The 12,418-nt window shown below is 45.5% G+C and overlaps 1 protein-coding gene and 1 non-coding gene across 2 annotated transcripts in view; one reads left to right on the top strand and one right to left on the bottom strand.

Moving 5' to 3' along the window:
* The window catches only part of LOC140189114 (uncharacterized), a 1,124,305-nt gene that overhangs the window by 11,892 nt on the left and 1,099,995 nt on the right, over positions 1 to 12,418 (bottom strand). The window lies entirely within an intron of this gene.
* Positions 10,806 to 10,877, top strand: trnag-ccc (transfer RNA glycine (anticodon CCC)). The gene has a single exon. It is a non-coding gene; the product is annotated as a tRNA-Gly (tRNA).

The following is a 12,418-nucleotide window of genomic DNA, read 5'->3' as shown; positions in this document are numbered from 1 at the left end:
TGAGGGATGCAGAATGAAGAAGGGTAGCAAATGCTGTACTCAAACTGTTATATCTCAGTTCACAGAGTTTCATAAATAAGATGCATAATCTTATTGCCCTATTATGGATGGTCATGTATAATGTTGTGACCATCACTGAATCACGGCTGAAGAATGTTTGTAGTTGGGAGCTAAGTGCCCAAGGTTACACGTATCAGAGGGACAGGAAGGTGGGCAATGGGGATGGCGTGGCTCTGCTGGTGAAGAATGGTAACAAATCAGTAGAAAGATGTGACAAAGGATTGGAAGATGTTGAATCCTTGTGAGCTGAGTTTAAAAACTGCAAGTGTGAAAAGGACGTTGATGGCAGTTGTATACAGGCCTCCGAACAGTTTCTGGGATGTGGACCACAGGTTACAACAGGAAATAGAAAAGGAAGGTCAAAAGGGCAATGTTGTGGGAGATTTCATCGGAGTCATGAGAGATTTTAACATGCAGGTCGATTGGGAAAATCAGGTTGGAAATAGATTTCAAGAGAGTGAGTTTGGTGAATGCTGAACAGATGGCTTTTTAGAGCAGTTTGTCATTGAGCCTGCGAGGGGATCAGCTATACTGGATTATGTGTTATTGAATAAACTGGAGGTGATCTGGGAGCTTAAGGTAAAAGAACCCTTAGGAGGCAGTGATCTCAGTATCATTGAATTCAACCTGAAATTGGACAGGGAGAAAATACAGTCTGACACAGCAGTGTTTCAGTGGAGTAAAGGTATTACAGTGGTTTGAGAGAGGAGTTGGCTAAAGTAAATTGGAAGGAGATGCTGGCAGGGATGGCAGCAGAGCAGCAATGGTGTGAGTTTCTGGGGAAAATGAGGAAGGTGTAGGATAAATGTATTCCAGAAACAAACAAATACTCAAATGGCAAAATAGTACAACCGTGGCTGACAAGGAAGTCAATGCTAATGTAAAACCAAAAGGGAGGACATACAACAAGCAAAAATTATTCAGAATACAGAGGATTGTGAAGCTTTAACAGCTGACAGAGAGCAACCTAAAGAGGGAAGAGATGAAACATGCAAGCAAGCTGGCAAACATGATCAAAATGGATAGTTTTAGCTTTTTCAAGTACGTAAAAATAAAAGAGAGATGAGACTGGGTAAAGGACTGCTAGAAAATGAGGCCAGAGGAATAATAACGCTGGGGGTTGGGGGGGATACAAGGAAATGGCAGATGAACTAAATGAGTATTTTGTATCAGTGGAAGATACTAGCAGTGTGCCAGGTGCTGAAGGGTGTGAGGGAAGAGAAGAGCAGTTATTATTACAAGGGAAAAGGTGCTCAAAAAGCTGAAAGACCTGAGGGTTCATAAGTCACCCGGACCAGATGAACTGTACCCCAGGGTTCTGAAAGAGGTAACGCTCCTGACTGACCGTGTGAAGGAAATGGAGCTGGAGATGGACAGATCCAGAGTTTCCAGGATGCTGAGACCAGAGATTCAGTGGGTTGGTCAAACCTGAGGTCAGGCTGCAAATAGTTTGGTGACTACCACAACTGGAAAGGGGAAGAGACAGACAGTGCAATGTCTCCCTGTGGTTGTGACCCTCAGCAACAAGTACACTCATTTGGATACCCCTGGGAGGATGACGAACCAGAGCACTGCAGCCCGTCATGTCAGTGATACTGCCACCCCGGTCCGATGCTCCGCGGGAGGAAAGGTCAATCACAGCAGTGATGACAGCAGACTCACAGTACAGGGAATGTGCAGGAGATTCTGTGGCAGCAACAGAGATAACATGGTGGTGTGTCCCCTCCTGGGTACCAGGGTCAGGCACGTCTCAGATGTGCAGAATTTCCTAAAGATAAACTTGCTGGTTGGGTCGGTGGTAAGGAAGAGCCAAATGCCATGTTAGCATTCATTTAGAGAGGAGTACAATACAAAAGCAAGGATGTAATGCTGAAGATTGATAAGGCATTGGTCCGCTCACACTTGGAGTATTGTCAACTGTTTTGGGCCCCTTATCTAATAAAGTACGTGCTCGCATAGGAGAGGGTCCAGAGGAGGTTCACAAGAATGATCCTGGCAATAAAAGGGTTAATGTACAAGGATTCTTTGATGGCTCTGGGCCTGTACTCAACGGACTTTAGAAGAATGAGGGAATCTTGTTGAAACCAATCAAATATCGAAAGGCCTGGGATGGAGTGGGCAGTCTAGGACCACAGGACACAGCGTCAGAATACTAGGACACCCTGTTAGAACAAAGATGAGGAGTAATTTCCTCAGTAAAGGTAGTGAATCTGTGAAGCCTGTGTCAGGATGTTGTTCATTGACTAGAGCTCAGTGTTTAACACCATCATTCCCACAGTCCTGATTACTAAACTACAGAACCTGGTCCCTCTGCAGTTGGATCCTCGACTTCCTAACCGGGAGACCACAATCTGTGCAGACTGGTGATAATCAGAATGTGTGGATTAATGGAGTCGGGCTAACCCCTATTGACATCAATGGATCCGGGGTTAAGAGGGTAAACAGCTTTAAGTTCCTCGGCATCAATATTACTGAGCTCACATGGTCTATACATACAGGCTGTGTGGTGAAAAAGGCACAACAGCGTCACTTTCACCTCAGACAGTTGAGGAAGTTTGCTATGGGCCCCCAAATCCTAAGAACTTTCTACAGGGTCACAATTGAGAGCATCCTGACTGGCTGCATCACTGCCTGATATGGGAACTGTACCTCCCTTAATCGCAGGACTCTGTAGAGAGTGGTGTGGACAGGCCAGCACATCTGTAGTTGTGAACTTCCCATGATTCACGACATTTACAAAGACAGGTGTGAGAAAAGAGCCTGAAGGATCACTGGGGACCTGAGTCACCCCAACCACAATCTATTCCAGCTGCAACCATCCAGGAAATGGTACCGCAGCATAAAAGCCAGAACCAACAGGCTCCGGGACAGCTTCTTCCACCAGCCTATCAGACTGATTAACTCACACTGATTTGAGGGCATTTCTATGTTACATTGACTGTTCTATTTATTATCAATGATTATAAATCACTATGATTGCACATTTAGACGGAGACATAACGTAAAGATTTTTACTGCTCATGTACGTGAAGGATGTAAGAAATAAAGTCAATTCAAGTTCAAATTAATATCTTCTCTTCGCTGACGATCAACACTGGCCCTGGTGCACCTCAGGGATGTGTGCTTAGCCGACTGCTCTACTCCCTCTATAACCATGACCGTGTGACTATAGCTCAAAAGCCAACTACAAATCTGCTGTTGGTAGAATTTCAGATGGAGAGGAGAGGGCATACAGGAGTAAGATTTACCAGCTAGTTGAGTGGTGTCGCAGCAACAACCTTGTGTTTAATGTCAGTAAAACAAAAGAGCTGATTGAAGGAAGGGTACGATGAGGGAACACGAACCAATTCTCAGAGAAGGATCAGAAGTGGAGAGAGTGAACAATTTCAAATTCCTGGGTGTCAACATCTCTGAGGAACTAACCTGGTCCCAACATATTGATGCAGCTACAGTATAAAAAAGGCAAGACAGTGGATATATTTTATCAGGAGTTTGAAGATATTTGGTCTGTCACTTTAAAACACTCAAAAACTGCTATAGATGTATTCTATATACTGTATATTATTTAAACTATATTATTTGTTTTTGCACTGTTTTTAATCTACATAATATATATATCCCTATACACACATACTGATTTATTTATTCTTTCTATATTATCATGTACTGCATTAAACTGCTGCTGCTAAATTAACAAATTTCATGACACCTGCCGGTGGTAATGAACTTAATTCTGGTTCTGACTCTGAATTCATCCCCACAGACGGCTGTGGCCAATTCATTGGGGATATTGCATCATCACTGCCTGGTTCAGAAATTGCACTGTCTCAGATCGCAAGACCCTGCAGCGGATAGTGAGGACAGCTGAGATCATCATCGGGGTCTCTCCTCCCACCATTACAGACATTTACACCACACGCTGCACCCGTAAAGCCAACAGCATTGTGAAGGACCCCACACACCCCTCATACAAACTCTTCTCCCTCCTGCCATCTGGCAAAAGGTACCGATGCATTCGGGCTCTCACGACCAGACTGGGTAACAGTTTCTTCCCCCAAGCCATCCGACTCCTTAATACCCAGAGTCTAGACTGACAGCTACATCATTATTATATTGTAATTTGTCCTGTACTGTGGCTATTGCTTTGTTTATTATTTATTGTACTGCCCTGCACTGTTTTGTGCACTTTGTGTAGGTCTGTAGTCCAGTGTAGTTTCTGTGTCACCTTTTCTTATCTCACTTAGTCTAGTGTAGTTTTGTGTTGTTTCATGTAGCACCATGGTCCTGGAGGAATGTTGTTTTGTTTTTACTGCGTACTGCACCAGCAGTTTATGGTCGAAATGACAATAAAAAGTGACTTGACTGTATTTAATGTGGAGGTTCTTGATTCTTGGTGGGGGTAGGAAGAGGATTTGAGAGGGTTAAGAGATCTGTCATGATTGCTGATCCCTGGCAGAATGGTGCAGCAAACTGCATGGGGCCAAATGGCCTAATTCTTCTCCTGTACTTCATGGTCTGATGGTCTCGCAGCAGTCGCAGGACATTTCAAATGGAAGGCTGAGCAGCCAGACATCGTGGTGGACGGTGCATGTTAGTAATAGCAATGTAGGGAGGAGGCGGGAAGTGCCCTGTGCAGAAAATATAGAGAAAGAAGAGAGAAACTAAAATTACTAAGCTTTATATTACTCCCAGTGACACTTGTTAGTGCAGGGAGATATAGGAAGATACCACTGATGAATGTGTAGCTGAGAATCTGGTGCAGGGGACAGTTTCATGGATTAATGGAATCATCTGGAGATGGGTAGGCAGAAACTGTTCACTCCCCAGGGTCTTCTAGGGAAGGAACAGTTTTCTCACTCCGAAAACTGAAGGGAGTAGTTTTGGCGTGAGAGATTGGAGGTTTAAAGGGGATCTGAAAGGTGAGTTGATGGAGGTGGATAAAATTATGTGAGGCATATAAAGGTTAGAGAGACAGAGACTGTTTTCCGACTAAAACTGTCTAAAACTGAAGGGAATGGATTTAAGGTGAGAGGGAGGAGGTTTTAAGGTGATCTGAGGGTAAATATTTCGCATGGAGAATTGAATTGACCTTATTTCTTACATCCTTCAGATGTATCAGGAGTAAAAATCTTTACATCATGTCTCCGTCTAACTATGCAATCACAGTAATTTATTATAAATGGAACAGTCAATGTAACAGAGAATAGCTGGTATCCCAAATGAGCCGCCAGAGGAAGTAGCGGAGGCAGAAACACACAAAGTCTCTGTTCATGAACACTTCTCAGGAACCTGTCATTCACTGTGTACATCCTGCCCTGGTTAAACTTCCCAGTGCTGGGTCCATTGTTGTTTTCCATCTGTATTAATGATCTGGATGAGAATGTATTAAACTGGATCAGCAAATTTACAGATGACACCAAGATTAAGGGTGCAGAGGACAGCGAGGAAGGATTGCTAATCTTGACATGGGACGTGGACCAGCTGGAAAAATGGCAGATGGAATTTAATACACACAAGTATGCGGTGTGTGCAACTAAGTTGAATGGGAGAAATGTGTGGTTTAAAGAGGATCTGAGGAAAACTGCCCTCGCTCCCCAGGAGGTTACAATCTGGAACACTCTGCCTGAGGGGGTGGTGCAGGCTGGTATTTAAGGACCATCTGGATGAGCATTTGAATCACCAAGGCAGGGTAGGAGACAGACCAAGTGCTGAGTTAGCAAAGACAGATTCTCGATGGCCACTATGGACATGCAGAAACCACTGACTGTGAAAGTGCAGTGGGAACCTGAAACACAGAACTTCAGGATGGACTCAGTTAAAACATTCAGAACCCAGTACGATGGATTTTTGTTGTACAAAGGTATTAATGGTCAAGTACTGAACAAACCCCCTTAAAAGGCTACCAAAATGCTCCCATTTCCTGGGCACCAGTTACAATACTTTGAAATAGGAATTTGGTGAAGTACTCTGGGTGATATTAGGACAGATGGCTGACAGCTTGCTCACGGTGGGAGGGTGCAAATGTCTTCTCAGAGGATAAGGGGTTCAGTGGAACAAGCTCACAGCTGAGAATGAAGGTGACAAACCCCACTGCAGTGGAGGACTGCTGTGGTCAGTGTTGTACAGGATAGAAACAGACCCTCTGGCCCATCACATTTATGCTCCCAATCATGCACAGCTATACTAATCCCACTTTCCTGCATTAGTTTCATATCCCTCTGGGCTTGCTCACTGAAGCCCCTGTGCATGTGCCTCTAATATTGTTACACAGTTCCCTGTATGTGGCATCACAGGTAGACAGGGTTGTGTGTTCTACTTGCCTTGTCAGCCAAAGAACTGCCTCTCATTAGAGTTGGACAAAACTGTTTAAAGACAGATTCAAAGGGGATCTGAGGGGTAAATATTTCACACAGAGAAGAGCTGGCATCCGGAATTAACAAAATAGAGTCACTGGTTTATACAGAAATGAAACAGTCCCTTCGGTACAACTCATCCCCGCCGACCAAGTTGTCGACCTGAACTCGGCCCATCTGCCTGCATTAGGCCCGTATCCCTCTCAACCTTTCCCATCCATGTGACTGTGCAAATATGTTTTAAATATTGTACCTGAGGCAGAGAGCCGGTGCAGTGAGGCGCTGACAGACACTCACTGTTCCGTGGGTAGGAACAGGATCCCACAGCGGAGCCGAAACGATCGAGCCCACGTCGCCATAGTCCTGACGCCACCAGCCGGGATTTACCGTTCCCCAGGAAACGACGGAGGTGGGACATCTGTGACGTCACTCCGTCACTGATTGGTTGTCTCGACGTGTCACGTGACGGTGAGTGCGCTGCCCGGGAGGCGGGGCAGAGGGAGCTGTCAATCAGTGGAGCCGCTGAAAAACTTGCGACTATTGTAAACAGAGTGGGTGCAGACGGAGATTTCCGGGATCGGTGACTCCCTCCCCACCCACGGGAATTGAGTGTATTCTCCACAGTAATATTCATATTTTAATATGACTCTGCGGCATTATACATATTTAATGTTTGTATTTTGCATATTTTTGTTGGATAATCTTTTATAATTTGGGGTAAAAACCTTGTAACTAGATCATTGAAAAATTCATGAAGAAAGAGCGTCACGGAAAAATATTGTCAAAGCCAAAATTTTAACCCAAAGTAAGTTGTCCTCATGGTACGAAAATATCACCATCTGGTTCAAAGTAAAATCTATTCTCACAGTAGATTCATGTCACCACATACAACCCTGAGATTCTTTTCTGCGGCAATTCTTAGCAAATCAATATAACTTACTGTGAACTGTAAATATGAGGAATTATAAACTGTAAACAAACAGTGAAAATTCAGAAAAAAAAGCAATAAATAATGAGCATGAAATAACCATGTAACAGAGTCCTGAAAAGAGTCCTGACGTGAGTGTATCTATCCCCTTTTGTTCAAGTCCCTGATGGTTGAGGGGTAGTAACTGTTCTTGAACCTGGTGGAGCGTGTACTGAGGCACCTGTACCTTCTGCCTGATGGCAGCAGTGAGAAAAGAGCATTGCCTGTGTGGTGAGGATCTTTGATGATGGATGTTGCTTCCCTATGGCTATGTTTCATGTAGATGTGCTCAGTGGTTATGAATGTTTTACCCGTGATGTAGCTGGGCTGAATCCACTAGCTTTGTAGGAATTTCCACTCAAAGACATTGGTGTTCCTATACCAGTTCATAATGCTGCCAGTCAGCACACCTTCCATCAGACATTTATAGAAGTTTGACAAAGTTTTCAATGGCATGCTGAATCTCTGAGATTCCTGAGGAAGTAGAAAAGCTGTCATGCCTTGTTCACAGTAATATTTATATGATGGGTCCAGGACCGGTCCTCTGAGAGAGTGACACACAGGAATTTAAAGTTACTGACTCTCTCCACTTCTGATCGTACTTTTATTACTGGCTCATGTACCTCCAGATCCCCTGCTGAAGTCAACAATCTGTCCCTTGGTCTCACTGACATTGATTGAGAGGTTGTTGTTATTATGCCACTCAACCAAGTTTTCTGTCACCCTATTGCATGCCAATTCACCACCACCTTTGATACAGCCCACAACAGTGGTGTCATCAGCAAACTTGTATACGGTGTTGGAGCTGTACTCAGCCACACAGTCATAGGTGTAAAGCGAGTAGAGCTGGGGGCTAAGCACACTTCCCTATGGTGCTCCTGTGCTGATAGAGATTGTGGAGGAGATGTTTTTGCCAATCTGAACTGGCTGGGGTCTGCACCTGAGGAAATCCAGGATCCAATTTCACATGGGGTTATTGAGGCCCAGGACTGGGAGTTTACTGATTAGTTTTGAGGGGATGATGGTGTTGAATGCTGAGCTGTAATCAATAAAGGGCATCCAGATGTTTGCATCTTTGCTGAAAAGATGTTCCAGAGTTGTGTGAAGAGCCAAAGAGACAGCATCTGCTGTTGCTTCAGTAGGGGAATTGGAGAGGATACAAGTCATCATTCAGACAAGAGCTGATATGCCAGCTCTTGGTTCCATCCCTCCCGCTCCTGTCTTCGCCTATCATTTTAGATCCCCCTCCCCCTCCCACTTTCAAACCTCTTACTAGCTCTTCTTTCAGTTAGTCCTGTCGAAGGGTCTCGACCTGAAACGTCGACTGTACCTCTTCCTAGAGATGCTGCCTGGCCTGCTGCGTTCACCAGCAACTTTGATGTGTGTTGCTTAAAGATGAGTCCCGGCTTTTCGAAGGTTAAGTCCCGGCCCTATGTTGATGTTCGGTCCCGAGTCTGTCTCTGATCTCCAAGAACCCAAGCCTCGAGGATCCCGCAGCCAAGCTCAAGAGCAAAGGCCCCAGCTTGTCTCCTAGTCCATGGTTTCTAGCCCTGGTCCCGCTTTCCCCAGCCCACGTCTGCGTTTTTGTCCCTGTTCCTGGTCTGAATCCTGTCACGTCCCTACTCTAGTCAAGTCCTGTTCCTTGTACTTCAATGTCTGTGTCTCGCATTTGCGTCCGTTCCCAGCACCCCTTTGTGACAGTTCTAACACCCCGGATACCTCTATTTTCATCAGGAAACAGAGATATTATCTTATTTTAACCCAATAAAGCCTTCTCACAGTTTCTTATCTTAACAATTGGCACATCTCCTCCTCTTCAGGTTTCAGCACATTCTATACTCCCTAAAGCAGATTTCAACTCTGCAGTTAATTTCAAACGAGAAAACGTGCGGATACTGGATATCCAAACAACACAAACACAATGCCGGAGGAACTCAGGTCTGATGAATGGTCTCGGTCTGAAATGTCGACTGAACTCTTTTCCGTAGTTGCTGTTGCGTTTCTCCAGCATTTCGTGTGTTGTTGCAGTTAATTTAATGGGATTGATGAAAGAAGGCTGTTCCAGGTCAAATTTAAACATTACCTTGAAGTCTTTTTTTCCTTCCAAAGTATCCAGCCTTTCCTAACAAATCACTTGAAATTATTCCAGATCCAGATTCCAGATGTAAATTCAACTTCATTCCAACCTCCTCCCGCATTCACCAGAACCCTCAGTTTCCGGATCTTTTTCCAGACGGAGGGCCCCTCTTGAACCTACATTATTTCCCACAATCCCCACACATTCACAGCCAGCGCCACCAATCGCTAATGCTCCTGAGCCAGTCAGCAGCTCGAACCCTCTTCTTGGTTCTGCTGTCAATCAGGTCCAGGGGCGGGGCCACGCAGCGTTTACGTACATGCTGCAATGACGTCATAAAAATTAAACTCACCTTCCTCCAGTGCACTTTTTGAGCGTCTGGTCGGAGGGTCCGGGGCTGCGGGAGGGGCAGGGTGGCTTTAAACCCGTCGGTAAACACGGCCACATGGTTTGGTTCTCTCCAAAGTGTTTCAGCTGTACCTTTGCCTGTCTTCTCCACACAGTCACCCAGGGAATCTGACAGAGTCGCCATGAGTGGTGGGAAAGTGCGGGGGTTCATATCTCGGAGCAGCAGCCCCGGTTTAATGTTTCGGAGTGAAGGATTCGGTCACCGAGCGTAACGCCGAACGGCGTTGAAGTACAGACACGATGATGGAACACTGAAAAAAAATGCTGAACAGACCGTCCCTTGTTCTCGGGAAACTCTCCAGTCGCGGGCTATTTGCACACTAGACTCTCCCATATTCTAATCCCGCCTTCATTTGAAGCAGGAAAACGGTCTCCCCGTCGGCGAATCGAACCCCTCTCTCCCACGTGACAGGTGGGGAAACTAACGAGGAATAAACAGGAGTGTGGAACCTGTCACACGGATGTCAGGGTGCAGGAGAACTCATAGAGTCACTCTGATGTCTGTTTGCTGAGTGTAGAGGTGGCGCATTTTACCCATCCCCTCCTCACTGTGTGACTGGAGGGGTCTCAGAATTCTTTAGTGTTTCAGTCACTGATTGAGTTCAAGGACTAGCCAAAGGAAGGGATCCCATTAACGTCTAACCGCGTGTTTGTTTGAACGGATATTTATAATCAGAATTTGGTTCCCATTTACTGATACGTCAAGCAGGAAACCATTTGTAGCCCTTCGAATCTCTCGGGTCGATTCTCCCTTCAGTCGGATCTCAGGAGCTGTGTTTCTCCGGTCTGTCGGAACGTCGCGACATCCAGTGGTCGGTATAGGAACTGCAACAGAGTGAGGAATGATCCTTCAGAAAACAGCTCAGACACTGAGAGTCGAGTTACAGACTCTTATAGCACCAGAGATCATTCAGTAACCGAATCTGGTTTGCATCATGGGGCGATGGTGGTATAGTGGTGAGCATAGCTGCTTCCCAAGCAGTTGAACCGGGTTCGATTCCCGGCCATCGCAGGTTGTACACTTTTAGACTGAAAAAGATAACCTCTCACCAAGCACTATGAGCGCAGAATTCATGGGCAATTTACTGTCAGTGAAATTCACTCTAATGGATCAGATGGATCCCTCACGTACGATGGTGGTGGTCCCTGATGTAGGAGGATCGAGAACCCCAAATTGAATGAAAAACATAACTTTAGACCCCGGAAGTCCGTTAGTTCCAAGGACTCCGCTCGAGGAAACGTACACTTTCTGGTCAAATCGAACATACAGATTCCTGATCAAAGACACAACGCGCCCCGGATATTTTCTGGTCTCCCTCCTTCATCCAGCAGAAGGTACGCATCACAGTCTCATGGAAACTTGTGTCTATTGAATGGATCCCTAGTACGATAAGATGGACTCTTGACCTCACAATCCACCTCGTTATGGTGCTGCACCTTATTATTTACCTGCGCCGTGCTTTCCCTGTGGCTGTTACACTTTATTCTGCATTTGCTTATTGCTTCACTTTGTTTTCTCCCAATGCACTGTGTATTTGATCTCTATGAACAGAGAGAAAGAGAAGCATTTCACTGTATTTCGGTATATGTGACTGAAACACGTAGAACAGATTCAATTCCCACTGTGCTCATCGCGACTGCAGAAGGGAGCGCTGCCTCCGGACAGCACAGCTTTTCCCAGCTGGCAATGAAACGCAGCAGAAACAGAAGAGCTGAAATCGCAGAGGGGGCGGCAGTGAGAGAGGGTTTCACTGAACTCTCGTCGAAGGGAAGATTTAAACTTCTTCAGGATAGGCATCCATTGAAGGGATTTTGAAGTACAGTAGTCGAATCACAAACGAGAAAATCTGCAGAGGCTGGGAATCCTCGCAACACGCACAAAATGCTGGAGAAACTCAGCAGGTCAGGCTGCTTCATGATCCTGAAGAATGCGACTAAACACATTGATGAAGGTAGAGAAGTAGATGTAGTGTGTATGGATTTCAGCAAGGCACTTGATAAGGTACCCCATGCGAGGCTTATTGAGAAAGTAAGGAAGCATGAGATCCTAGGGGACATTGCTTTGTGGATCCAGAACTGGCCTGCCCACAGAAGGCAAAGTGTGGTTGTAGACTGGTCATATCCTGCATGGAGGCCGGTGACCAGTGGTGTGCCTCAGGGATATGTTGTGGGAGCCCTACTCTTCGTGATCTTTATAAATGAGCTGGATGAGGAAGTGGAGGGATGAGCTAGTAAATTTGCCTATGCCACAAATTTTCAGGGTGCTGTGGATAATGTGGAGGGCTGTCAGAGGTTACAGCGGGACATTGATAGGATGCAAAACTGGGCTGAGAAGTGGCAGATGGAGTTCAACCTAGATAAGTGTGAAGTGGTTCATTTTGGTAGGTCAAATATGATGACAGAATATAGTATTAATTGTAAGGCTCTTGGCAATGTGGAGAATCAGGGGGATCTTGGGATCCGGGTCAATAGGGCACTCAAAGCAAGTTGACTCTCTGGTTAAGCAGGCATACGGTGCATTGGCCTTCATCAACCGTGAGGTGAACTTAAGAG

Source organism: Mobula birostris, chromosome 28 (assembly GCF_030028105.1).
Source record: "Mobula birostris isolate sMobBir1 chromosome 28, sMobBir1.hap1, whole genome shotgun sequence".
Taxonomy (NCBI): domain Eukaryota; kingdom Metazoa; phylum Chordata; class Chondrichthyes; order Myliobatiformes; family Myliobatidae; genus Mobula; species Mobula birostris.
This window is presented reverse-complemented; position numbering and strand designations above follow the sequence as displayed.